The sequence below is a fragment of the Gossypium raimondii genome, chromosome 4 (assembly GCF_025698545.1).
Source record: "Gossypium raimondii isolate GPD5lz chromosome 4, ASM2569854v1, whole genome shotgun sequence".
Classification (NCBI taxonomy): Eukaryota; Viridiplantae; Streptophyta; class Magnoliopsida; order Malvales; family Malvaceae; genus Gossypium; species Gossypium raimondii.
This window is the reverse complement of record NC_068568.1, coordinates 35,379,750-35,406,590: the sequence shown is the minus strand read 5'-3', so window position 1 is coordinate 35,406,590 and position 26,841 is coordinate 35,379,750. Positions and strand designations below refer to the sequence as shown.

Genomic DNA, 26,841 nt, shown 5'->3' with positions numbered 1-26,841 from the left:
TTTTCTGGAGGCGCTTTGATTTTGAGTGAAATGGATGGAAAAAATCTTCTGAATCCTGTAAATTCAGATTCGGTCAAGAAATATTTCACTTAAAGGAAAGGAGGAATCAAAGTGAAAACCCGCGAAAGGCGCTCTGGTTTCCTAAAAAAAAGGGAGAGGCCAAAGTGAAAACCCAAAAAGGGCGCCTTGAGACCAAAGGGGGTTTGAGTTGAAAACCCGAGAAGGGCAGCTCAATCACTGTCAGATTGGGGCATATGGTGATCCTGTCACACTTAAGTCAACAAGAAAAGGATATACGACGTCTTGGGGCATCGACAAAGTACTGTAGATCCCCTAAACACATGTTAAATTCAGAATGATTCTTGGTTTGCACGGAGAAGTTCAAGTGGCGATATCCAAGGCACCTAGTCTTCATATTACTTGTACCAAGTTTGTTTGTTCTTACTTCATTCTTTGATGATCTTGAATACCTTTTTCTCTTCAAGACACTTGCTATTAATAAATTCCTTTTCTATTATTCGAGTTATCCCTTGAATTAATTCATTCCTTAGTCAGTATCTTGATCTTTGTGCAAGCATGTGCATTAGAATAATGATTGATGAACTAATAAATTTTCACAAAAAAGTTCTGTGTATTACTCTGGGAATTTCTAAATAATTTAGTAACCTGAAGTAGGACTATTGTTTAGAATGCACCAAGTTTAAAAGTCTAAATTAAGACTGCTTTTTCGGATTGGGTTATCTAAACATCGAATGAGATGGAAAGAAGTCTTGATTGAGTAGGAAGAAGTTCCCTCTGGAAAGAAAATTCTTCATTTATGCATGAACATTTGGTAGGACACCCTGGGAATGGTGTAAAAGAGTTTCATGATCTGCATCCTTGAATTACGATAGGAGAGGATTGAGAAGAGTCAAATTTTCCTACTATTGGGTTACAGTGGAATGAGAATGGTACAAGTTCTGCATCCTAGTAGATTGAGCTTTGAAGTTCACAATGGGGGGCAATTTGATTGAGTGTTTCTCTGGTGATGTCAGCCAAGCAAAAGGCGTCAGCAACAAAACATTAATAAACTTTAAATGATAACTTGAGTGATAATTCTCGAAAAATGACATTTTGTATTCTTTCAAATGTCATTCATACGTGTCTAGTTAGGAGCATTGAATTCATTTTGATCATAACATCTTAATCACTAGGCATAATTAAGTTCATAGAATAGATTTTTACAGGTCATGTTCCCTAAAGAACAGATCGGTAGCCAGCAAATCTTATCTCCCTAAATTTGCAGTGGAGCAGATTGGAGCCAATAATCCTATCTCCCTGAAGTTGCAATGGAGTGGATTAAATCACAGATCTTATCTCTCTGAAGTTGCAGAGAGTAGATCGCATCTAGTCTTATCTCCCTAAAGTTGCAGTGGAGCAGACTAAGAAAGCAAGTCTTATCCTCCTGAAGTTGCAGTGAGGTAGACTGAAGATGGCAAATCTTATCTCCCTGAAGTTGCAGTGGAGCAGATTGGGGCCGATAATCTTATCTCCCTAAAGTTACAGTGGAGTGGATTAAATCACAGATCTTATCTCTCTGAAGTTGCAGAGAGCAGATCACATCTAGTCTTATCTCCCTGAAGTTGCTGTGGAGCAGACTAAGCAAGCAAGTCTTATCCTCCTGAAGTTGCAGTGAGGCAGACTGAAGATGGCAAATCTTATCTTCCTGAAGTTCCAGTGGAGCAGATTAGAGCCGATAATCCTATCTCCCTGAAGTTGCAGTGGAGCGGATTAAAACCTTGGATCTTATCTCTCTGAAGTTGCAGAGAGCAGATCGCATCTGGTCTTATCTCCCTAAAGTTGCAGTGGAGCAGACTAAGTAAGCAAGTCTTATCTTCCTGAAGTTGCAGTGAGGCAGACTGAAGATGGCAAATCCTATCTCCCTGAAGTTGTAGTGGAGCAGGTTAAAGCCGATAATCCTATCTCCCTGAAGTTGCAGTGGAACGGATTAAAACCTTGGATCTTATCTCTCTGAAGTTGCAGAGAGCAGATCGCAAGTCTTATCTCCCTGAAGTTGCAGAGGAGTAGATTGAAGCACTAGTGCCTATACTTCTGAAGATGCAATAGGAGAGAATGAGGCTACTCGAAGAAAAGAGTACTAAGTCCAACACGATCGGGCAAAATTGGGCATTTTTAAAGTCTTTGCTCCATTTTCGTTACACGATAACGAGCAAAGAGGGGCAGTTGTAATACCTCAATTTTACCCGGCTTATATGAAGAAAATAAAGCAGTCCAAATTACAAGTGGGCCTATATGGCCCAAACTGAAATAAACTAAAAGACGGTGGCCCAAAACAAATGGCCCAAAACAAAATCAGAAACCCTAGGGTTTCTCAAGATCAACAGCGCCGCAAACCAGGCATTGCCTTTTGAATCTCCCTCGATCTTCATACCTGCGCATCAAGGAAAAAAACAAAAAAAGGAAACACAATCAAAGATTCGAAGATCAAATAAAGAAACAGATTTGTTTCTTCTTTTAATTGTTTCATTCGGCTATAAAAAAGCCACCAATACATTGTAATAGGGATCTGGGAAATCAATAAAAGAAACAAGTATTTTCACAACAAACAGAGAGTAAATCGGAACCAAAGGTTGATATACATTTTCGTTTTACTATTTATTTTCTTTTTTATTGTTTTATTATATACTGATATAAAACGATTTAAAAGGTAAAGAGACTCACCATGATTCGCTTCTGAAATGCCGCAAGGGGTTGAGGTAACCGTCTTCGAGGATAGACGGCCGGAAGCCGAAGAGTTTCTCGAAGTTTGGGGCTTTTCCGGCCATATTTCAAAAGATTTGAACCTAGATTTGGGGTTTAAAGGGTTGGAAGGGCCAATAAGGGGTTTTCCCCTTTTTCGGCCATTGCAGATGGTCGCATCGCTGTCGGAGATCGGCCACGATGACTGTGGACCCTGGCCGGACGAATGGGGAGGAGAGTTTTTGGGAAAAGTTTTTGGTTTTTTTTAAAAGGGGCTTAAAATGATTTTTTTTGGTGAGTTGGGGGGTTTTTATAAGGTACCAAAACGGTACTGCTTTGAAAGCCCTGACGCCCAAAAAATGGCTGCTTTGAGTACTCGACCCGGATCTGACCCGATCCACCTCAAGATCCGCGCGTTTTTATACGGAGGGGTAAATTGCGCTTTTAGCCCCTCCGCCTTTTAATACTTTTATAATCAAGTTTATTTTATTTTTTTAAATTCGCCTTTAATTTATTTTTTAATTTCAATTTGGTCCCTATAGAACGATGCCGTTTTAGAGGAGGAGGGAAAATTTCCCTTCCAGCCCCTCTTTATAATTTACACATTTAATCTAGTCCTTTGGGCTTTATTTATTTATGGATTTACCCCAGATTTTTTATTGGCAGTTCAATTTAGTTTTTTTATTTATCTTAAAATTAATTAATTTTAATAATGTAATTTTTTTTATATGTAATTATTTTTTATAATCTATATGTATATATTTATTTTAGTATATATATGTATCTATACATATTAATATTTTTAACCCATTTTATTTATTTATATATATATATGAATATATTTATTTTAAAAATGCAAATGTATGTATTTTTTATATACTTTATAATTTATATTTTTTCCTTTATTTTCATAAATGCATCATGTATTATAAATGTATAAATTTCATAGCCCAAGATTTCATATGTAAATTATGTGTATGACTTTTAATTTCAATGCATATATAATGTGCCTTTTATTCTTTATATTTTGTTTATTTTCTTCATTCGATTATTAATTCATGTTTTCGTTTATATGTTAAAAAAATTTTTTTTATTTTGATCATTTATTTGATATTTTGTATGTGATTATTTTTATTATGTATATTGATTTTATTTATTCATTTATTTATATTTTTCTATGCCATTGTAATATTTATTATTGCATTGTATATTTAATGTAGCATCACATCATTTTTTTTATTCTATTTCAAACTTTTCAAAATTGAGAGAATGCTTGTATTTAGGATTTTCAAGGAAATTGAGCCCTAACGTATTGGGTTCCGATTTTCTTCGTTAAATCTAACAATTGAGCATTTCTCTTTAATCAAAAAAATAAGAACTCATTATTGGGAATCCAACATGTTGTGTCCTAACGTATTGGATGTGATGCATTGATTTCTCGAAATGAAGATTTTTTTCTAAAAAATAATAAAGGAAATATTCCGAGTTTGGGATTTTGGAGGAATTGTGCCCTAACGTATTGGGCCGCGATTTCTTAAATCTTGAATAAATGGATATTCTTTTAAATTTTTATTATACGAGTATTTTGGCCTAATTCATTTTTGAGGAAATTAGAATGTCGTGCCCTAACGCATTGGGTGTGGCATTTTCTTTCTCTGAAATGATAAGGGTCTTAATACGTAACGTTTTTTAAGTTTTTGCTAAGGATTATATTTTTCAAATTTTCGACATTAAGATATTAATTAATTAACTAGGTACCAATTTTTGGGCGTAATGAGGGTGCTAATCCTTCCTCATACGTAACCGACTCCCGGACCCGTTTTTCTAAAATTCGTAGACCAAAGTCGTTTTTAGGTGACCCAATCACACCTTAATAAAAGATTGGTGGCGACTCCCAATTTTTCCAATTTTAATCGACAACTAATTTTTGTTTTTTCCAAAAATAAAAGTTCGTTTCAATAGTGAACACAAGCTCCTCCTAAGCTTGATTTCCATCAATAGCTTAAGCTTGAAAATTTTGCTGTTTGCATTATTTCTCTAAGTGTGTAGTATTTTTACAATGAGAGCATTATGGATGTTTCTTCCTTCCACTATCTTTTCTTTGCTTCTACCTTCTTTCATTCCAGTTCTTTTTACCGTTATTACTTGAAGAAATTAGACCTTCTTTGCTCCTGACTTGAAATAAACCTTGTGAGTGCTTCTCTTGCCTACTTACTCATTTCTGTTTTTAAGCATTTATGAGCTTTGATAGAAAGATTGTTGACAAATCTCTTAAGCCCTCTAAGGATGAGATCTTGGACTCATACTTTTCAGGGAGAGTTGTGATAACCTTTTCAAAAATCCACCTGTCACTGAACTGATCTCCAAGCAGCCTAATGTTATTGATAATTACCATGATCGTGACTGAAAATTGATTGATTATCTCAATTTCCTTTATCTTCAGGTTCTCAAAGTCTCCTCAAATTGATAAGTTGTTGCTACATTGTCTTATTTGACCCTTGAATCTCCTCCTTTAGCTTGTCCCAAGCTTATGTAGGAGTTTCACAAGTTATAATCCTGGTGAATATTACATCAGACACACCATTTTCCAAGCATGACATGGCCTTGTACTTTTTAACACATTCATCACTACACTATTTGATTTAAGCAATTGTTGATTTTGCTCTCAAGGGTTGTGGCTCCCTATCAGACTCAACCACTTCCCATAGATCATAAGCCTAGAGGTAAGTCTTCATCTTCACTACCCAAATGTGGTAGTTCTCTCCAGCAAAGATAGGAGGTGGAGGTAGAGGTGGTGAGAAACTTCCTGAAGACATGGTAGCAGCAATAAGAGAAACAGACAGCTTCTTTCACAAAAAAAAAACACAAACAAGGTAAAACAAAAAAGGCCCTCAAAGACACAGCTCTCGATACCAATTGTTAGTGTTTGTAAAATAGAAAAAAGGAATAAAAACAAGCAGACAAAAAGTACAAAAGAATGGTTCACATATGCATTTCATCAAAACATTACATCTTTAAACCAAAAACACTACCAAATACTAACAACTCCCACTAACCTTTCTTGTAACTTGAAAATACATAACTTGTACAAGAGTTAAAATAACTAAACATGTTACATCATAATCTAAAACATTAGAACATAAGCTGATTGCATTGGTTTAAACTAAACTAGATTAAAACTAAGTTAAGTCAACATAGTTGGCCATAGTTTAACATATATGTTCTTTTTTTCCTAATTAAACTATGAATTAGTAGAATTTGAATAGAATTTTCTTTATGTGGAAAGAGATGGTAGAAGAAAACCCTAGAGATCTCTTCCTCAAAAAAGAAGAAGAGCTCATCTGCAGAAACAAGAAAGTTAAAAATGATAACAACCAACCCCCTCCCCATGTTCAAAAACCAATCTCCTACAGAGATTCATTCATTGGCCATGAGTTTGGTTTTCTTGATAGTGAAGTGTTAAGTGAGGAAAAAATACAAATCATGTTGAACTAAGAGATCAATACTGATGAAAACAATGATGTTTCGGCTATTGATTGGGAAATTAGGGTCTCTTTCTCGAAAGAAGAAAAGACCAGGATAAGGAGTAAATGGCTCAAATGTCTCATTGTAAAAGTTTTCGATAAAATAGTCAATTTCCAGCACCTCTCTTACAAACTAAATCTATTAAGAAATACCATGGGAACGATTTAAACTATTGACCTTGATTGCAATTATTTCTTAGTCAAGTTCCTTTGTGTGGAAGATTATGGCAGGGTTTGAAAGGGGGCCCTTGGTTTGTCAACTGCAACTATCTCACCACTAGAAAATGGAACCCAAATTTTAGAGTCTTTAAGGCATCTTTCAATTCTATGTTTGGTCCTTGGTTATTGGTTAAGCTCGAAAAGAATAAAGAAGGTGACAATAGGGATCAGGCTTCCTCATATAAAGGAACTATAGATAAAACTCATAAAAACCCTAATCATCGAGCTGGTAGTAAGGATAGACGTAACTCCAAGTCCCCTTCTTTGGATGGGAAAAGAAAAATTGATCTCCAAAAACCCTCTATTGCTAAAAGAAATAACTAGCGGTTTGTACACAAAACCACGTTAGTGTTGGATCTGGTGCCCTTAGTGTAACATATTAGTTTGTAATTTTTTAATTTTTTTGAACAAACTGTTTAATAAAATAATTCATGGATTCAATTGATATATTTTGTATAATGTCCTTATGTGGTTTTTGCATACAAAGCAAAATAGAAGCAAAAATTGACTCACTATTTGTCTAATGTTAAACTAATACTAAGCAGTATTACGTGGTCAGATCGTAATACAGAAAAATAGCTTCTATTAGTAGGCGAACCTAAACATGTCCTTAGTCTAATCGGAAATGAAAAACTAATTGAAAGACTAATATGTCATCTATCCTGACTGGACTGACAGTAAATCTGACTAGACCAAAGGAGAAAAAATCTTGAATCTGTTTATGGATATATATACTTGTGACATTCATAGTTTGGCATACCTTAATCCTGAGTAGATGAAGGACTATGTATGTATGGTTCATATACTTTGATGTAAGTAAAAGTCTGAGTTCAAATAGATAAGGAACCGAAAGTTGGTGTATTGGGTATACATCTATAGTATGTAGCATCATTCACAATAGTGGAATTCATAGCCTGAGATATGGGTAAATGATATCCTCTCATTGGTATTACATGATAAATGAAAAGTAAATGTGGTCACGGGTCATTCGTCTTTGTGATGAGTGACTTGATTACTATTTGATAGTAAATGACTTTTCATAAAGGAAGATTTAGTTGTTACCATGAGATAAAATAGGATCATATTGAGAGAGTGATAACTATCAATAGTAACATATTTTAGCCTCATTCTTAATGCATTTTTGGGTGATTATATGGTATTAATTGTGAATTATATACTTCTAATTCTTTGTATTCATGTTTTTATGCTTAATACAACACTTGGGAGCCATAGGAGTGAAAAATATCTGGAAATCAGAACATTGGAGCATTTGGGAAGCTACACACGGGTAGCGGAATTTTATACATGCAAACCACATGACCGTATAAGCCATATGGGCATGTGTCCAGGGTGCATGGATTTCAAGAATCGTGTATGATAACAACTAGAAGTTTCGATTTTTTAGGTTTTTGGCACTTTAAAAAGGTATAAATAAGGAAATAAAATAGTAGGGAAGTAGTCATCATAGAATAGCACAAAAAGCACCTAAATAAACACCATTGAAGTTGATTTCGAAGAAATTATCCATCAAGATTCAAGAGTCCAAGTTGATTTCCAAAGGAGTTATCATGAGTTTCTTTTATTTTAGTGGATATATTGTATTTTTGGTGTTTTTTCTTGCAATTATGAACTAATTCTCTTAACACCTTAGGGATATGAACCCTAGGATGGATTCTATCGTTTGATTTCTAGCTTTATGTAGTAAAACCTTAGTTCTTTGTTTTCAATTATGAATGCTTAATTGTTCTTGGGTTAATAATTCTAGAGTATTAATCCATGTTTGATGTGCATAAGTTTGAGGTAGAATAGACCTATCTTGTGATTAGATCTTACATAATTGAATGGAGTTGTATGTAATCCTAGAAATAGGACGATATAAATTTACCGAATTAGATTCAAATCTAATAGGGGATCCATAGAGCGAATTAATGCAATAATAAAGGTTTTAATTAGAAAGAAATTTCAATTAATCAACCTAAGAGTTAGTTGCTCTTATGCTCGAAAGAGATGTTAGCATAAATTAGGGATTTCTACGGAAATTGCATATATTAGATTGAGAATTATAGAAGAAGTCTAGGTGGATTCTTACCTAGTTATTATTTTGTCACTTGGTTGATATTTGATTGTTTTTGTGTTTTATTTCTTTGACGCATTCGTTAGTTAATTTTAGTTTTAATCAATCTTTTGAATTATTAGGTTAAATAATAGGAAGACAATTATTACTAGTAATTGTAGTCCTCGAGGGAACGATATATGTGTTCACTCTAACTATACTATTAATTGATAGGTGCACTTGCCTTAGTCAATTTATTAGTTAGTTTAGTAGACATCAGAGAGTAGATTTATCCCAAAGAGATTACGGATATCCTATAAGGGTTATACACTTATGACAAGGTCATTGGGCGAGTATTGATCGAGTTGCTATAGTGGAAAGCACATTCATGATACAATAGTGGAAAGACGTTGTGACTAAATGCATTTATAATTAATAAGCGAAAAGTTGGAACTTAATTAGAAATCATTTGGGCCCTAACCACATATGTCCAATCAGACCCTTCACTACCTCATTGAAACCTGAAATGAATTGCATGTTGAATCAAATGAATAGAAATGATAAAATTAGAGAAATGGGAAACATTCGAAATTGAATGTGGTTTTCTCTAAATGGAAATGACTTGAAATTTATTTTATGGTTTTTTGAATTATTAATTACTTAATTGATTAATTGAAGCTCAAAAATGGAATTAAATTAATTGGTCATAGTGACTCCATTGAATGTAGAAATATTAAATATACTTTCTCATAGATTCTTTTATGATAAAATTATCATGATTTTAATGGAATTAAAATCGAGTTAAGAAAATTATTTAATTAGGAAATTTATTTATTTATTTAAATTAATTTATGATGTTTATTTTGGGAAATAGAAAACAAATATTGAGTTGGATTGAATTATAAAGTACTGGGTTAAAAGTCCAGGAAGTATTTATAATTACACCCGATACGAGAGAGGCCCAAAAAGCCCCTCATGCTAATATTAAGGATGACAATATCTTTAACTAGGGTTGTCACCCCCCATTAATCTTAGTTCGATTAGGATTTTGTTTTTTCTATTGAAATAGACATCTACTAATTCAACAAGGGTTTCATTTCTTCTCCCTATAAATAGATGAAATCGATAGGGCTAAATATACAACTTTGAGATATTGTCATTCTGGCCGAAAATAGTGAGAATAAATTATATTTTCTAGAATAAAAATTTTATTGGTTTCTATTGAAGAGAGATTTGTTTTCCAATAGAAAGTACAGTAAATAATTTTTGGTTTTATGTTTAATTTCAATTGGTTCAAGCCCACGGTCGAAGCAATTTGTGGTACGAGAATAGCGAAAAAGGCTATTCAGTTGAAATTCGGGAATGATAAGGATCCATCTAGCCGAAAACACATGTGCAATTTTGATAAAGGGTTTATTATTATAAATATCACAAATCTGCTCGATTTTTAAAATTTTAATTTTCTAATGTGCAGCAAAACCATTTTTGAATCGGAATTTTTCCAACAATTAATATCACAGCCAATTTGTTCTATGTTTATAGTACAAATCGATACTGAAATTTTCTCTCTTTTTCATGTGTGATTAATTTTGACAAAATGTGACATTCTTGTAATTATATGCATGTCTAGGGGAATGTATATGAATGAATGTATGTTATTATTTTATTATTTTATATGATAAAATAACTTTGTCAAAGTTGTGATTCCTAAAAATTAAATGTAATTATTATTAATATTTGGGAATTTATAAATTATATCGTGGACTATCATTGGAATGAAGAAAATGTGCAAATGTACACAATTAGGGCAAGTAATAAAGTGATAAGAATTGAGTATTGTTTCCACAGGACTATATAGAAAAACACACTTTTGTGTAAGACTTTAACAATTTGGTGATGGAAAAATATTTAAAAGGAGTGAGCTATGCTATTATCTAAACAAAATGTAACACAAGGTAAATGATATAAATTAAATTAAATTGTAACACAAGATAAATACAAGATTTTTAAGAGTTTAATCAATATGACATAATTGTATTAGATTAACCTTATTCTTTAACTCGAAATTATTAAAACAATGTTCATGATGTTACGATAATTCCATGGCAACTTGGTTCTTTGTTAACCGATGCAGTCTTACTTATAAAATTATTGAACCTCTCTAACATATGTCTATGTTAAATTAATTAAATAATTTTCATAAGCGACATAAGAGATAGTGAAGTAACAATATATTTCTATACTTATACTGATTTAATCACATCAAACTTTAGGGTATGCAAAGCAATAATATATGCCAATACTATCACTCATTTAATCTAATTTATCCCAAAAGATTAAACATGCACCATTTAGATGGTGTGTCAATTAATTATAATTTCAATCTGATTAAATAATTAATTCATTTGCATTCTTACAATTATAATGCAAGAATAACATAAACGTGCTTTTATCTAAATGAACAACTAGCCAACGCCTATAACATCAAAACATAATTTTAATAATTTAAGCGGGCAGAATATGATCAACCTAACACGAACACAATTTAAGTCATTTTAATTAAATCAGAAGCATAAAAAAATTAGCAAACATGTTCATAATCTCAAAAAAAATTAAAAAGAATAAAGAAAAAGGACTAGAAGAGAAAGTCGTTGTTTCTCCGAAGTCAGACTAGTGTGTGCCCCTTTCTTCCTTATGCTTTGTTCTATCAATTAAAGGCCTCCAAGATGTTCAATGTTGCTTCTCCAATGACTTGTAAAACTCTTTTTCAAGAGAGAAGCAATCGAAAATAGGAAAGGGAAAGAATGAGAAGCAAATGGGAGAAATTGATGAGAGGTGAATGAATTGTTTGCTTTTGAAAGGCAATGAGGGTGGCTAGTTATAATGGCATGGGATGACTAAATATAGCATGGGAGAGCTTTGATTTTCTCTTCCCATGGTCGGCCCTTGATTGTAAGAGAATGGCTTTGAATGGTCTTGCTAAAAATAGCTATGTGCTTGAAAAGTGGAAGGGTTAGAATGGTTATAATGAGAAGTTTAGGGGTTATTTTTTTAATTATTGGAATTAGCTTAAAATAGTTTATTTGGGTAGTAATTTGGGACGATTTCGGCTGCTCTCCTTCGTTTTGGATAAGTCCTTTTCAAATGAATATTCTGGGCCTTTTTTCTCCGCATCAAGTTGTCCAATTTTAATCATCCCGATTGAAATTTGTATCATGTTGCGAAGGAATTATAACAATTTGATCTTCCCAATGGTGAATTCTGAAACTAGTTTTTCTTCCATTGCATAAAACTGTTGAAAATTGGCATAATTTTATAAGCTTGGCATAAAAATAATTAAAAATATAAATTTGTCTCTAATTTATCCAATTTAGATATTTTGTAATAAAATTATAAAAAAATATGTTGAGAAGAGCTCATAATTTGCAAGAATTGTCAATTAGAAAGTGCGAAAAAATTCTATATATTTTTTAGTTTCCAATCATCTCCACGCAAGATTTTATATTGTTATTTTAGAATAAATTATGTGATCTCGAAACAGACATAAGACCTATGTAACCAATATTTTTCGACAAAACCTGAAAAACCAAAACACATCCAGGTTGATCGAGAAGATGCAAACCCGACTTAGCCAAACCAGCAGTAGACTGACAATGATCTGACAGCAGAAGTGTGTTGGTGGTCCAACGACGATGGCTAGTGGCGGCCAACGATGGCCGACAATGGTGATTTGACAGTAGCCTAGTAGAGGCCAGCGGAAGGTCGACTATAATAACAGCAACGACATAGAAACAACAGTGGAAAAATAGTGATGACAACAATATGAATCAGTATCGTAACGGAAGCTTGTGGTGGCAAAACAAAAGACCTAAAATATGCTTTGGGGTGAATTTTGCAATTTTATTTTTTTTAAGATGGAATTATGGAAAGTTTGGCTTATCAGGGTCATTTAAATTTTATGTTTTTATATGTAATAGCATGATGATATTTATTTGATTAGGAATTTATGTTCGTGCATATGTATGATAAACATGCCATATGGTTTAAGGAAAGAATATCACATGTATTTGTCATGCATATATTAATCATTCATGATTGAAACTGGACATTAAAAACATTGCATGTTTTTAAAAGATTGAATGGGAGAAGTGTTGGGAAATGTGTTCATATTATAGTAAACATGTAACTATTTTCTATGTATTTGAACAATGAATAAATAGATAAATTTAATTTCACATTTCACTATTATATCTTTTGTGTTTTTGTCTTTCATATTTTGCATACATAGCGAAATTGTGACAAGCAAATATTAGCACATTGATTGTCTAAGTTCAAACAAATGATAAGTGGCACTGTAAGAACGTTTACATTGCGAGAAAGACAACTTACTTCAGTAGATGATCTAAACATGTTCGTAATCGTGTAAAAGAATCAAAGTGATCATTTGATTCAAATACTTAGAAGGATTATTATGTCGTCTACAATTCCAATTAGGGAGATTTATAGTATTGGCTACCGTAGCAGTTGACTTTACAGTAGAGACATAGAAGTACTCATTGAAAGAATGATACAATGGACTGGACCCAAGTTGAATTAATTCTAAATATTTTTTTGAATTGATTCACTTGTGATGTTCATGGTGTGACTAACCTAAATCCTAAGTTAGTCACTGACCATGCATATGCAATTCATGTGTTTTGATATAAGTGGAGTCTTATGCTCTAATGATGATCGAGACGATAGTTGGTATGTTGGATACATGACTTGCGTGTGGCATGACTTTACTAGCAACAATGGAATTCATAACTCGATTAAAGAGTTAATGAAATCCTTTCATTGGCCTTATATGGATTGATAAATATGGAACGTGACCACAGGTTGCTTGTTCTCATACAAACAATTTATCACTGTAATTAGTTGACAGTGATAATAATAATCATTAAGAAAACACGATGGTGACAATGAGATAAAATAGGATTGTATTCACTGAATGGATTTAACTCAAAGGAATCAAGGATATCATATGAGGGTAACACACACATGGCAGGGTCATTGGATAAAACAATTGGATGAATTGTTTTCGTAAAAAGTAAATAATAAGGAGTTTTCAATCATGATGCTTCTTGTATACTGACTACATGATTAAGTAAATTGTGAATTATCGGAAAGATGTTTCTGGACATAATTGTAATTGCTTGAGACTAAATGTATATGTCTGATTGGTCCCTCCGTTAGCTCAACAAAAGCTCGATCGGATTGCATTTGAATTAGAAGAAAATTCTATAACTTTGGAAATAATTTAATTGACTCGATTTATTCAATATAGAATTAAATTAGGTGGTCGTGTGAATTATTCAGTTAGAGAATTTGATTAAAAAATTTTCTTGAAAAATTAATTTGGAAAATCTCAGTTATTTTTGAGAAAATTAATTTTAATCAAGTAAAATTAAATTAATCAAATTAATTAAAATAAATACGATATTTTTGGAAATTAATTTTCAAGTCAGACAATTGGCCCAATGGATAATTGAACTTGAAAATTGGACTCAAGATCGAAAATTAAACCTAAGAACCAAAACTCGAGATCCAATCCCAAAAACTTGTTGAATCGCGCCCTGTGTATGAAAATTGGTCGATGGTCCAATCGGTGGCTGAATTGAACCGGCCGGGTAGTCATTAGCCTTGACTGCACTGGCAGCATTTGAACTGGTCAAGCCCATTCAGGCAAAGCGACAACGGTTTGAGGTACCGAGGGAGTTGCGCCAATAATGGCACCGCCGAGCATGGCAGCTGCGACGGCGACAATCCAACGATCGACAGATGGTTAGTGGCAGTGGTTTTTCGGTGGTAGAGAGTGGAAAAATTAGAATCCTAGTGGGACTCTACCGGGTAACTTGATTTCAAATTAACTTTTCCAAAGATAATATTGTTTTAATAAATTTAATATTTAATTTAATTTAAGATTTATCTATATATTAAAATAAGATATTAAATTTAATTTAATATTTATCTAGATAGTATTTTATTAATTTAATATTTATCTAGATAATATTTTATTAATTTAATATTAATGTGATTAATTATAATCCTACTTGAACTCTCTTTAAATTCTCCCTATATAAAGAGAGCATGAATCATTATTCTCATAAGTTGAATTCAAGAAAAGTTGTAGAGAAAAAATTCTCTGAAAAAATTATTTCAGAAAATTATAGAGATATTCTTATTATTTACAACTTGATCCCAGAAATTTAGAGAAATTATAAAATTTTCCCACTGGTAATTTTGTGAAAAATTTTCTGATTCGAAATGAGCTCACACTTGATAGATGTGAGCTTGAGGATAGCGGAAAAGACTACTCAGTCGAAGCATTCATTCTAAACGAATCATAAAGGTACGATTATGATTAAGTGTTTAGTACTTTAGATAGCACAACCAAGTTATTGTTTTTGGAAAACAATTTAAAACTCTAGTTTTCCCATAAACCTATCTTCTGCTGCATTTTTCGAACCCAATTTTCCAACAAGAAGGTTCCTAAGCAAGACCTACAGTCTCCATCAAAATAAAAAATATAAAATATATTAACGGATTTGAATAGGAATCAAAATAAAAAGTTAGCTTGAGTATTAAATTGCAAAAGAAGTTACAAGCTACAGTAAAAAAAATCTAACTAAACTACCAACCACACCAGCTAAGCTCAGAAAAGAAAATGACCTAAACCTAAAAATAAAGAAAAAAAAACTAACAACTAAGCTAAAAAGATCAAAGAAAGTTGGCTCTTTTAAGCTAACAACCAAAAGGGTCTTTTAACAGTTGAGAAATTCAACCCTGCATTGACAAATTTACCCTTAAAATGTGTGTTTTGACTTGGGTTTGTGTTGGACAAAAGACTACCCCTACAGTAATTTTCTCTCTACCAGGCAGCGGTGTCACGACATCCAAGCTTCAGTGTCACAACACCTTCGACAGTGGCATAATTGAGGCTCTAGGGGTTCTCGATGTCACGACATCCACTGACCGATGTCACGACATCCCTAGTGATGACCATGATTTCTTCACTTCACAAATTTCAATGATATCGCATCCTCAAAAGCCTAATTTTGCAACGTTGGGATTAATGTTGCAACTTTGTCGATAGTCCGGTCTAGGTTGGTTTCTTGTTGATGTCCTGCACCCTTAAGGCAAAGGGACTCAGTGTCACGACATCCATAGCATCATTACCGGGACACCCACGTTGAATGTTGTTTGCCTCAAGATCAGGCCATTTTCGTCTCCGTACACCAACTCAAACACATCGTTAGGTTCCCCATGGCACCATTTTACTAATTTGGGTCTCAGAAGGATTAAAACTAAAAAAAATGATTTTTAATGATAAAAACTAAAATTCAACAAAAGTATGTAAAAGAATCATAAATTGCTTGAGAGTAATGTCCCCGAGTGTTATGGAAAGCTTAATTTGACATGTCAAATTACGATAGATTAGGAAGCCAAAGTGGGCTTTAAATATGATGAAGAAAATGGTGGTTAAAAGGCTATTCAAATGCATTGCTACCAAGAATGAGATAAAATGGTTGTTTCTCTATCGTGAGTATGCCCTAAGTGTAGTGAGTGAGCATAAGCATGACAAAGGGATTTTAACCTGTTATTCTATGTGTTAGAGGCAGGTTCCATTTTCCTGTTCATCCCTTCATTTGAATAGATCTCAACTATTATGGCATAGTCTCCAAATAGCTTGTGAGGTCTACTTGGTGGATAATTATGAGGTATTTGATCCTCTACTACAAACAAAGGGAGATTGCTCATATGAGAGCCTTCCAAAACCTCTATAACCTTATACAATTATACCAGACCACACACCCTAGACTGTTGTGTTTCACAAAACATCAAAGGCTAACTGTAGATAATTTTTTTTTTGGGAGGGGGAAGACCAATAACTTGAGTTTGGACAAGAACAAGTACATCCTAGTATAGTTGAATTTTGGGAAGACTTTGCTTTCCTAACTGTGTAGAATATACCTCTAGATGACATATGTGCAATCAAACCCTCCTTAGATGGTTATAAGGGTGCCCTAAGATAGTTCGATCATTTATGAAAGGGGAATCTCATCGTTGTACCCCATGACATCAACATTTGAAAGGTATAGAGGTTGTTGCACTCAGGTTTCTTTGAGGACTCGAATTTAAAGGAGTTTTGAGAGTTAATCAAACAAAAGGGTGAGTTAGTGGACTCTACTGGAAATTTTGGAAAATTTTGTGACTATCAGGCAAATAATTAGATTTTAATCCTGGTCTGGTTGGGTTGGAATTGACCGGTTCCTTAGTGAGGGATAGAATAATTAGCAACGGATGGCTAGAGGGATTATGGAGACTGTGCTAAATTAAGATGTATGTATATATGTGTGAGGGAGAAATGAATTTTCCTCAATTATTTTATAACTTTCTTCTTCCTTATATTGTCTTCTTCAGTAATTTCGAATAAGAGAAAAACTTAGGAGAGCCCTACATGGAGTAGTGAACGTGTGAATTTAAGTTTGGAAGTAAAGAAATGAAAAAACTTGTAAGTTTTATTATCTTTCTATACTTGTGGATTTGGGGAAATGTGAGAGTAAGGATTTCTTACTAAGATTCTGTAAAATGGGTTTTGGGCTTTAAGGTTTGAATGACTTTTATTTAACCAATATATGGTTGTCGTGGTTAGCTGTCAAGACGATGGAGGCTCCGATATTTGGAAAAGCTAAGCTAATGAGGATAAAGGAGTTCAAGTGAGTTTCTGTGTTTTAGCCTTGGGTTTATCGTTGATAATGCATAGTTTGAACGATCTGTGTTTGAGCTTGTTTGAAACTATGTTATGTATAGAAATGGTAAATAAGTATGCTAAGTATGAATAATAACCATGTAAACGTGTACGTTGGTCACTCAATGTATATGAATTTAAAAAGTTCTTAATTGTGAACGGTATGATATAGTAATAAGTGTAATGACATGAGCATTATGCATGATTATATTGTATGAGGAGTACGGAGGAATTTACCATGATAGGTTAGATGAAGATAGGAATAAATGGTGTATTGGAGGAATGGGCGAATTGAAATAGGGATTTAATGGGGTTTGGGCGTCATCGAGGAATGGTATCTACTAGCTCACTGGAGCGATACTATGACGATGGCCGGTCGACTCTATAGAGCGACACCCCGATGACCGTTATTGATTGACTCACTAGAGCGACACTGTGATGATGATTTATCAACTCTATGGAGTAACACCGCGATGGTAATTTATAGGTCCTACGGGACGACACCTCGAAAGAGGTTTATTGATTCCTCGGAATCGAAAGTCCACCAGGACAGTAAACATGAGATCATATTGTGTAAGACTATAGCTGAGCTATGGCAACATATGGAGTCCGCCAGAACTGTAAATATGGGACCATATTATGTAAAACCATAATTGGGCTATGGCAACAAAGGAAGTCCTCGAGGGAGGTGAACCAGAAAAATGATAGGGCATAAAAAGGGAAACCACTATATGACTCAAGTGGTGAGTAGTGCAATTGAATAAATACGGTGCATCTGAGAACGCGGGTAAACAGAATAGTAAGAGAATCTGCCAAACTAAGAAGAGAATAAAAGTTGTTAGAAGTGTCCAAAGTGCAAGTAAGCCTGATAATAAGGGAATCCACAAAATAGTGGCAGAAAAAAGAATTGGTATTTATGGTCTTAACAAGCATAGGTAATAGAAGTGATACCCTCTTCGATGTATGGAGTATCCATCATTATTAGTTCGCCAGTGGTTGGCAGTTAATATAACATTGGGTACAATAAGTGAGTCAAAGATGCAGATCTAGCAAACAGTCTAAGTGATAAGTCCACCAGAGATCTACGAAAAAAGAGAATGCCAAGATAAGATCTTGTAGCGCGGAAAAGGTTGTAAGACCATCAATCAAGAAATTCCACGAAAGGAAGAAATGAAAATCCATTAGAAGTATTTAGCGCAGAGAAGACCATGTGGGGATACCTAGGCAGCAGATAGTCTGCTAGGAACTATCCATTAATTAGGGTATCTTAAAAATTTTAGACTAAGGTGAACAAATTACTTTAAGGTTACATTGCGAATTCGAGTCTTCCATGGAATATAAAACAAGGGAGAGTTAACTCAATCAACCAAGTTTCAAGTTTAAATCTACAAATGAGGATTTTAGAAAGAGACTTGATTCCAAAAAGGGATCAAGCATAGGATGAATTGAAAAGCACATTACCGTTGAAATAGTACGATTGAACATTATGGGGTTCAGAATGGATTAAAGGGATCCATAGTTGTGGCAAAGTCTTGGTTAAAACACCAATAAGTGTTGCCAATCCGTGATAGCAAACACGGGTATTCAAGGATAAGACATATAATGGAAGGTACAAGGAAAAAAATTGGGATAACGTTAAACAAGGTCAAGAGTCATAAGAGGCAAGGTTTGATAGAACTTAGCTATGGCTGGAGTTTATGTCCACCGACAGTTAGCTTAGAGGAAACAAGGCATCGATTACACCCACGAAGTTTACAATTTCTCCTAGTGAAAAACAGGGAGTTTACGTTTGTGCACAAAATTTCATTTTTCTACATTTCAAGAAGTTTTATGTGTACATCAATGTACAGGAACTCACTAAGTCCTTCCGAACTTATGAGATCTACTGCTTGTATGTAGGGTAAATGAAGACTCGGGGATTGAGTGGAGGGACCAAGCCAAATGTCGTCAGATGCAGTTGTTGGGGGCGGTAACTGTTTCATGTATGTAGAGAGGCACCCTTAGAGGCCACGCCTCAAGGACTATGTCAGAAACATTTGTATCAAGTTTTAATTTAAAATTTGTAAATAATTGTTAGACTTAATAATATTTCAACTTTGAAAGAATTTATCATTTTTATGATAAGATTTTTTGTGGAACTCAAATTTCAAAATTTGAGAATTGTTTAAGTATCTAATTAAATTAAGTATTTTGTTAATATACTTGGATTGATTTACTTGGACCTAGCGATTGGGTCAGTTATAGGGCGTTACAGAGGTACGGGTTGTTTGGGATCAACTCGAATGGTTGTAAAAGCAACTGCTTAGGCTAAGGTTTTTGTACAAGGATGGGAGGTTCCCTTACAATCATGCTTGGCTCAGATTTTGTTAGGGTTGGTGCTTAAGCCCTAAATGTTCATTGTCCATTATGGTCTATATTCGGACCATAAATGAGGAGTACTCGAAGTTGTTGAACCTGTGTTGACTAGAGAAGCTTCAATGGGTGAGGAAGGGGGAAGGGAAAATGAAGGTGATGTCTAGAGGGTGGTTGAGATCCTCGATGAAAAGGAAGGAATGAGTAGTGGAGGGCCTAAGTCCTTTGAGCTTGCCAATTTTGAAGGCATTAACATTGTTGTTGCTGATGATACATGGCTTGCAAACTGATTGTTGTACCTTCCCCTCACAACCCTTAGGTCAGGAAATGTCTAATGATAGTTCAATCCCTGTAATTGAACTCCCTTTAGATAAAGAGAAGACTTCTTTGGATGTCCCTTCGTTAGATGTGGCCATGAACTCATCTATCCTTCAAGAGTATCTTAAGCAACAAAATAAATGGGCAAACTTAGGTTGGAAGGGTCATCTAGAAAAAGTTAGACATATTAGTTGCCCATTTTATCTTCCATAGTTATCTTCTTCAATAGTTTATTGTTTTGAACTATTGTTTTAAGTTTGCAGAAACTTCAAATGCTATTCCTAAATAAATGAATGCTAGTTTCATGGACTTTGTCTTAAGGAGTGCCAATGAAGGCATTAGCCGAAAAAGGGTTGGAAATTCTAAGGGGCCTAAGCAAAAAAAGGTTCAGGCCAAAACTATTATCGTCTATGCTCAGGGGGTTAAGGCTTGCCACTAAAGGGCTCTTCTCCCCTACCCCTGTTGTCCACTACTTACCGTGACTTTGAAAGGTGGATCTACCGTTAACAAGACAGAGGGTGTGGCTGCAACTACTGCTGAGGTCACTACTAGAGAGGCCTTCAATGACTTTTTTCCAACAATGGTTGTTGAAGGCTGATTAGAGGGGCCTTAAGTGGCTAGAATAATCATAGAGCTAACACGTGAGAGTAGTGCTAGAAAGCTACCACCGTGAGGTTTTTCTTGGGCGTTATGGTTGACAGCAGTGTTGATTATTAATATGAATAGCGTCGCCTTTGGTCTTGTTTGTATTATTGCAATAAAGAGTTGTGTTTTTCATTTGCGCAATAGCTGTAATGATAAAATTTCGTGGTTGCTTTCTTTCTTCTTTATGTTGTAAAAAGAACTCATAACCAATTTGCTTTTCATATAGATCTTCGTATGAAATGATGGAATCCTTTGCTCTTATGGAAGCGAAAATCTCCTGAATTCAAGCCCTAGGCCATTCAGAACAAATGCAAGGAAGTCTAACTTACAGGCAAACAAAGAACGAAGAGAAACAAGGAAAAACTAAGCATAAAACACATTAAAAAAATAAAATCCAATGCCTAGGGAGGCAGTGGCACTGCCCAACCATCCAACATTTGTAACCGCAACAACCAACTCTCATCCTGCAACAGGAGACTTCCATGGAGACGTTGTACAGCATCAGGCCCTCCTCTGCAAAAAGCCCATACCAGGAGAGAAAGAAGCAAGCTAAAACAACTCAAGCAAGCCTCACGGCAAAAAGAAAAGGCTCAAACCATCCCAAAATGGAAGACCCGCTGCTACCACCACGGGATTTGTCTGGAGGAGCCATCAAAACCAGTAAACCACCCAAGGGAGTTATTGTTCCGAAAGGGAGGGAGTGGTTGGTCACCTGGGAAAAATTAAATTATAACTTTTACAATAGTAAAAATGCAAGTTCGCCATTTTAATAGTCTATATCTTTGTAGTTTTTAAAGGATTAAACCAAATTTTTAAGGGGGTAAACAAGAAAGGTGTAGGTTGGATTTGCAGGTTACAAGCCGCACAGCAAAATTGAATATAATGTGAAGTTGAAAAATATATCAATTGTCTGCATTTCTTTCATTGAACTTCTTACGTTAAATACAAAAATTAAGTTGTCATCTAACAAGACTTTTGTAATCTAATATTTTCTTGCACAGGAAAACAGGCTACAAGTACACATTCACTCCAAGTTTACATTTTCACTCAAATATGATTTTACAAAAAAAAAAAACAAAACAAAAGCAAAAAGGCTGGGTTTACACATGTTCCTAGTAGCAGAGGCAGCCATTGACTCAAGAAACACACATACACATTTATTACCTTTTTACATTTTACAAACATTAACTTTTTTCATGAACATAGAAATTCAGTTACTCTTACATAAAACATGTTCCAAGCCCTTGAGAAAGACCTGATCTTATTTGAAGACGATGTAGTAGGTTTGTATGAAGGTGAGGATCAAAAAGGTAGCCACAGCAAATCCAGAAACAATAGCCCATGGCTTACCCAAATAGTTATGCTTATAAAAAGCATTCCATCTAGACCGCCATTGATGACAATATCCATTCACATTCTCACAAAGCCTCAAATAATGGAACTCTTTCACATAAGAATCATGATATAAGGCCTTAAAGAACTTGGTCGAGTCTTCAGGAATCAGCCAATTGTCGATAATTCCGGTACCACAAAGTATGTCCAAGTCCTTGGAAGTGTTAATGAGGTTACTTAGAAGAATGACATAAGATGCGACTCTAGGACTACAATTTGGGTAACATTGTTCAAAACTAATCAGATTCCTGAAGATGGTTTCTGTGGTTTCTTGGATCAGCATCTAAACCTTATATCCAAGATGCTACTCGATGAAACTCTTCGAAACTCAATTCCGGCTTCTTTAATACTTGTGGCAGAAGGAAAGGGTTGCCACCCCAAGCAATGCTGGCTATCTTCACCACTGTATGGTAAAATCAATGACTTCCTTAATAAGTCTAGAATATGTTTGATTTCCTGGTTGGCAAAAAGGTGAGGTTCAATGGAATGTTCATCAGATGAGAAAATGTTACTAAAGAACTGAAGGGTAAGTCCAACAAGAGACTTGGCTTCATTTGGACTAGCAGTCAAGCTAAATATGCGTTCAAGCACTAGCCACGGTATTTGATTTTCTAGCAAAATCAAATCATGAAACAAGTACTGCAACATACATGACATGGTGAAAACAGGGTCATCGTCATCTTTGGACACCAAGTTAGCATCCTTGCGGAACAGCTCAACAATAAAGCACGCATCAAGCACCAAAATTTTCACAAATTCATCGTGGCTGAAACCGATTGTACCTGCATAACATGCCCGAGCCTCTTCCTCGACCTCTTTGATGACATCAATGCACTGCTTCAACCTCGCTTCCGGTGAATGTGATCGAGCGATAAGGCATTGCAGATACTTGGATTTGATCTTTTCGGTCTCAGTCAAGTTCGGTTTGCCATGGTGAAAGGGCCCGAATGAAAATGCATTGGGGATGTATGCTTCTTCTTTGTGCCTGTAAAGTATGCTTGGTGTCTTGAAGATGCAACATGTAGATGGCAGAAAATTACTACCCACCATCATATTTTCCAGGGAAGATGCCACAGATTCAGTAGGACAATCCATACAAACAACATGATCTGATCTTCCATCCAATGCTTTTATGTTGGTGATGTTCATATTCTTTTCCCCTTCCTTTCTTCAGACAAAACACAAAAGTGACAGATATCAAAAGAAGAAGGAAAAATGTCTAGAATTAATATGGAAAAAACAAAGCAGAAAAGAGAGTTCAGGTTGTGCAGGTTTCAGTCCTAAAATCTGCAAACACAAGGGTGATGGAAATTGAGTTTGAGTAGTTGGAAAAATCCATGGTGATCTAACAAAGTAAAAGAAATATAGATATAAATAAGCATGGTTATATGTTCTGGAGCTAAGTTTGAGATAGTCCCAAGTGTAAACTATTGGGGTGTCAAAAGAATAAAATATTATAAAGATAAAAGCAAAAGTTAAAGCATGCCTAATTTTTAATATTTCTTCTTCCCGCCTTTCTTCCTGGCTTGTAAAAAGTGAATTTTATTAATATTGTTGTGATTTCTTTTTTAAAAAATTAACTTCTGGATTCTACTCTTCACTTTTCTCTTTGCTTGCAAACCAAAGTATTTTGCTCATAAAAACAAAATCAGATTTAACTCTCTCTTTTTATCTTCTATATTCCACTTATTGTTTATATTCGAGATTTTTTATTTCCTGCTCCATTAATATTATTTTTAAAAATTTAAACTCGTCTTCTCCTTTACAAAATATAATATGCTTTGTTTAATCAATGAAATTATCAAGTAAACAAAATTTAAGTTCCACTTTAATGTTCCACGTGTCACTCTCTGAACCTTTCAACAAACTCCATGTTCCCTGGAGGCCAAAGCTTAAGCCCCCACAATTTACACGTCAAATTTCCTCTCCCCAATAAACAATAAATCAGTTTGTGACGGCTCAACATTTTCACAGCCTTGATGAATCCTGAATTTATCTATAAGTAATTTCCATCACATCATTTATAACCATTTTCTATTTTTTTAATTTTCTTCCACATAATTCTAATAATTTTTTACTTTAAACTCCGAATCTTTAACCTCAAATTCAAAACTATGAATTCAAACCTCAGAAACTCGAATCCTGAATTCGAATTTTAAATCCCAAACTCAAATGATTCAAATTCGAGATTAGAGTTTCAAGTTTAGAGTTCGAAGTTCGTGATTTAAAGTTCGTGTTCGAATTTGAGATTCAGAATAACAAAATTACAAAATTATATATTAATAATATAAAAATTATTAAAAATTAAAATTTTTCATAATAATATAATAAAAAGAGTTCAGCATTAACCACTTTATTTTTCCTTGTTTTCAACTAACAAACAAATGGAAAACTGGACATCCGTTTATGGAATAATTTCCTAAATAGTGCCATCTTCCAAATTTCGTACACTTTCTAGGTTAATGTAAATTACAATAATACTCGCTATATAATTCATTCTACTTTAGACATTTAATTATTTAATTATTTAATTTTATAATTTAATTTTAAAATTAAATATTTTAATCACTTTCTTATTAGTTTACATGAACTTCTTTTATTAGTCTAATATCAAATTTAACCTCTAATATTTATACATTCCATCAACTTAATCCTAAATCTAAAACTTTCAATAGCTTTAATCACTAAAATTTACAAAATTGATAAAATATTTAGTTTAAATAATCAGATTCTTTTGATTTTGTTTTATGTCAAAATCAACTTCAATGAAAGCACTACAAATTAATTTATTTCAAAACATTCAAAAACAAAGAAGACAAACTAATTAAATATATAAACAATTAAAAAACTTAAGATATGGTGATTATTGAAGTTATAATTTTTGTTTGAAAAATAAAATAAAAATGAAATCTTGCCCATTATTTGCTATTGATTTTAGTCCTTGTTAAAACATATATTTTAAATTTTCAACTTTGGTACAAGACTTTTAGGAATCTTTAAATATAAACCTCAAGCTTCAATATAAATTTATATAGTGCTATAAAATATATAATGACCTAGTCTGAGATCCGATATGTTGACCCAAACTAGCTCGCCCTCTAGCAGCTCATCACTTTCTAGCAACTCGCCACCCCAGCAATTCGTCAACTTACCAGCTCCCTACCTTTCTACAACGGCTTAGCACCTCACAGCATGGTCCCGCACACTACGGGATCTCAACAAGGATATCTCTAAGGATACGTGTCGAGCCTAAAAGGGAAAATGTGTCATTATGCATGTCATTTAGTTACCCCTAGCACGTCACATCAAGTAATCGTACCTTAAAATTTTGAAGAATAACCTCCATGATAAGGGATTGAGAGAAAAGCCATCAACAATTGGTGTGGTGAGTGTAGACACACTTCTAGCTTTCAGATTGAACACAGACTGATATGGCTCACCCAAATGAGAGATCCCCCAACATACCTTTTTCAGATTGACACATAATTTCGATGAACTTGATCTCTTCGTGAATTGGTTCGCAAACTGGCCTAAAAACTTGGGCAACTCAGATCAGTAGGAAACCCACCGTGCTTTCAACCTCAATTTTTCGTCTGATTGAGAAATTTCCAACCCATCTAACCAGGAGACTCTCCAACAATATCTCGTACGAATACAAGAGCAGCTACACCTTTTAAAGGAGCAGATGTCCCAGCAAAACACCAGATATGGGCAGCAACAACTTTTTTACCAAGAGTAGCTCAAGCAGAATGAGGAGATGGTGCAAAAAATGCAATCAGTTCATTCAAGTCATCATGATAACACCATGCCCCTGTAGGAAGAGGGCTATGAAATGTACGCAAGGTCATGGCAACAGAAGGTTGGACGCTTTGTGTTGGGACGTCCAGGCATTACAGCCATACGTTCAAGATATGGATTAGGTTTTTTGTTCTAACAATCCTTTAGCTCTAGAAATTGCAACTATAGGTTTATCCTGGAGTTTAAGGTGCCAAAGGAAGTCTTTAAGGGAATAAGGGACCCGTGAGCACATTTAATGCAATACAATAACTATATGAATGTCCTAGGAGCTTCGAATACTACAAAGTGCAAGGTTTCCTCTACTACTTTAAGGGAAGTGCTAAAGATTGGTATCTATCTTTGCCACAAGGCTCTGTTAGGAGCTTCACGCAGCTAGGTCAGATTTTTCTAGGAAGATTTTGCACTTACAAGATAATAAAAAGTACGCCAATGGAATTAATGTCAATTAAGTAGAAAGAGGGAGAACCTTTACAAGAGTACATAAAATGTTTCCATGTAATGACCTTAAATACAAAAAATTTGGAAGATCGGAGGGCCATTGATGCTTTCATCATGGGTGTGTTGAATGAGCATATTCAGTATTCGTTCACAAATAACAAGCCACAAAATCTAGCTGAACTCTATGAAAGGGTTTACAAGTTTACAAAAGCGAAAGAAATAAAAAGATCAATTTATGGCTCATTTCATCTAGAAGATAGGCAACCTTGAAGGTGACTGAGTACTTGTGGGTAGTTAAAGTACACCCCACAAAGTTTGTGGGTACAAAGTGGAGGACAATATAAAAAAATTTTATATGGTGATCCCCTGTGAAACTTTCAGATACCACAACACGAGTCCATAAGAAGGATCAAGATCGTAAAGTGCAGATAGAAGCAAGCAGCATGTTAGAGGTACTATCCAAGTTATCGTAGGCACAAATGAGGAGTGGGCAGCTTCCAATTCCAAGAGGAAGGCTCATCTTCGGAACGTCATATCAGTTGGTAAAGCAATAAGACCTAGGCGCTAACCAA

The 26,841-nt window shown here is 34.4% G+C and overlaps 1 pseudogene; it reads right to left on the bottom strand.

Annotated features, from left to right (window-relative positions):
* Positions 1-21,558: 21,558 nt before the first annotated feature.
* On the bottom strand, positions 21,559-26,145 carry LOC105781042 (UPF0481 protein At3g47200-like; annotated as a pseudogene).
* Positions 26,146-26,841: the final 696 nt, after the last annotated feature.